The sequence below is a fragment of the Mandrillus leucophaeus genome, unplaced genomic scaffold, assembly GCF_000951045.1.
Source record: "Mandrillus leucophaeus isolate KB7577 unplaced genomic scaffold, Mleu.le_1.0 Scaffold395, whole genome shotgun sequence".
NCBI lineage: Eukaryota > Metazoa > Chordata > Mammalia > Primates > Cercopithecidae > Mandrillus > Mandrillus leucophaeus.
Genome location: NW_012104198.1, coordinates 2,216,036 through 2,219,274, shown reverse-complemented (window position 1 = coordinate 2,219,274; position 3,239 = coordinate 2,216,036).

The window sequence follows — 3,239 nt, the reverse complement described above, 5'->3', positions numbered from 1 at the left end:
AGATCGTGCCATTGCACTCCAGCCTGGGTGACAGAGCAAGACTCCGTCTCAAAAAAAAAAAAACAAAATAAAAAAAAAAAAATAAAATAATTATCCAGGCATGGTGGTGCACGCCTGTAGTACCACCTACTCAGGAGGCTGAGGCAGGAGGATCACTTGAACCCAGGAGGTTGAGGGTACAGTGAGCTATGATGGTGCCACTGCACTCCAGCCCAGGCGACAGAGTGAGATCCTGTCTCAAAAAGAAAAAGTCACACTGTACCCCATAAATATTTACAATTATCATGTGTCTATTAAAAATAATAGGCTGGGGCCGGGCACAGTGGCTCATGCCTGTAATCCCATCACTTTGGGTGGCTGAGGCGGGTGGATCACCTGAGGTCAGGAGTTTGAGACCAGCCTGGCCAACATGGTGAAACGCCATTTCTACTAAAAAAAAATACAAAAATTAGCTGGGCATGGTGGTGTGCACCTGTCATTCCAGCTACTCGGGAGGCTGAGGCAGGAGAATTGCTTGAACCCAGGAGGTGCAGTTTGCAGTGAGCTGAGATCGCGCCACCGCACTCCAGCCTCGGTGACAGAGCAAGACTCTGTCTCAATAATAATAATAATAATAATAATAATAATAATAGGCCGGGTGTAGTAGCTTACACCTGTAATCCCAGCACTTTGGGAGGCCAAGATGGGAGGATCTCTTGAGGTCATGAGTTCGAGACCAGCCTGGCCAACATGGTGAAACCCCATCTCTACCAAAAATACAAAAATGAGCTGGGCATGGTGGGACGTGCCTGTAATCCCAGCTACTTGTGAGGCTGAGGCATGAGAAATCACTTGAACCCAGGAGGCAGAGGTTGTAGTGAGCCGAAACTGTGCCACTGCACTCCAGCCTGGGTGACAGAGAGAAAACCTGTCTTAAATAAATACAATACAATACAATACAATACTAAAAGCAAAAAGAGGAATGTTTGTCCTTGAAATTATTACTTTAGCAAAGAAGGCTCATAAAACCTTCAAATGACACCTGTAGTTATAATTGAGAATATGTTGTCCCTGAAATTATGTTGCAAATGACATCTCTGAAACTCTAAGTGCTGTAAATAAGGATTTTGAACCCCTGGCCTCAAGCAATCCTCCCATCTTGGCCTACCAAAGTGCTGGGATTACAGGTGTGAGCCACTGCGCCCGGCTGTGGATTTCAGTCCCAGCCTTGCCCCTCTGAGGCAGTGTAGTCATCGGAAGTTGCTTCGCCTTTTTGTTTCAGTTTCCTCAAGTGCAAATGAGGACAACGAAAGGCAGTTTTGTGTCACCTCAGACGTGGTCCTAAATGGGCCCACTGGGATGGTTCCCATTTTTTAAAGTCAGAGCATCAATCTCTAAAGGTCTGCCCCTAGGTTGGGGTCAGGGATGTCAGAGCTGCCCTGCCTGTCAGGCCCTGTTCTCCAACTGCCACTAAGAGAACAGCAGAAATAGGAACACTGAGACCAACAGTCCCAGACTCAAGGTGAAGTGAGTGCACCTCTCTTCCGTCTCCCTCTTGCTCTCCCTCCTCTGTATCCATCTTACCTTCTCAATCTCGTTTTCTCTCTGCTTCTGTTTTTCTTTTGTCCCTGTTATCCCTGTCTTGTGTTTTTATCAATGTGTCTTTCTCCTTTTTTTTTTCGGATGGAGTCTCACTCCGGCTCCCAGGCTGAAGAGCAGTGGCGCCATCTCGGCTCATTACAACCTCCACCTCCTGGGTTCAAGCAATTCTCCTGCCTCAGCCAGGGAAGTACATAGCTGGGACTACAGGCGCCCCCCACCGTGCTTGGCTAATTTTTGTATTTTTAGTAGAGAGGGGGTTTCACCATGTTGGCCAGGCTGGTCTCAAACTCCTGACCTCAAGTGACCCGCCCACTTCGGCCCCCACAAGTTCTGGGATTACAGGCATAAGCCACTGCGCCTGGCCCCTCCTTCTTCTTCTTCTTTTTTTTTTTTTTTTAAAGACAGGGTCTTGTTTAGTCACCCAGGCTGGAGTGCAGTGATCTGCAACCTCCGTCTCCTGGGTTCAAGTAATTCTGTCTCAGCCTCCTGAGTATGTGGGACTACAGGCATCTGCCACCACACCCGGCTAATTTTTGTATTTTTAGTAGAGACGGGGTTTCACCTTGTTGGTCAGGCTGGTCTCGAACTCCTGACCTCAGGTGATCCACCCACCTCGGCCTCCCAAAGTGCTGGGATTACAGGCATGAGTCACCACGCCCAGCCTCTTGGTATCTTTCTCTGCATCTCTGTCTCTCCTTTGATCTCTCTGTAAACTCTGGCTTCTCTTTCTATCTATGTCTTTCTCCCTATTCTTCTCTGTCTCTTTGATTCCCCCATGTCTGTTTCTTTCTCTCTGATCTGTCAGGGTCTGTCCCTGAGGAAGTGAGTAAAGTGATCCCACACCTGTCAGGGCTGGACCCCCTTGCTCTTCTTTGATCCCACCCACCTCCTTAACCCCCTAGCCCACCGACTATTTCCCTTCTCCCCATGCAGACAGGTGGGTGGCAAACTCAAGGGCCACCGGGGTCACACTGTGAAAGCACCAGTCAGGGAGACTAAAGCAGAAAAATGAGGATGTGAAGCTGAGAGATCAAGACAGATAGAGGCAGAGACTAAGGGCTTAGGCACGGAGGAAGCAGGAAGAAACAGGAGGAGGAACCTGAGGCAGAGTCGCTGAAGTCCTTGCTGGAAGCAGATGGGATTAAATTAGAGAGGAGACTGGGAGAGTGCCAGAGAGACACCAAGAGGATGCAGGTGAGGCATCTGTCCCCTGAGGCCCCGCAGCTACGGTGTAGGTGGGTGGCAGCCGGAGGAGGCCTGGCCTGAAGCCAGCTCACAGGTCACCCGCTCCTCACTGTCTCCCGTGTTTGCCTGCGTCTGATGCAGTATTCCCCTCTACCTGCCTGCGTTTCTGACCCTCACGCAGCTTCTTCTATTTCTTAGTGTCTCTCCCCTTCTCTTTGTCTCTGTCTCTTTTCATTGATCTCTTGCGTGTCTGCCTCCATCTCTTTCCACCTGTCTCTTCTACCTCCCTACGTGCATGTCTGTTTCTATTTCTCTCTCTCTCATCTCTCCATCCTCCGTCCTCCCTTTGTCTCTGTAGTCTTTTCTCGTCGAAACAACCGAGGGTCTCACCTCGCATCCCCTTCTTTTAGGAACAGAGGCTGCCGGCCCCGGGCCCAGGTCGGTCAGTGGGCGGGGCCTCAGGGCTCGCCCCG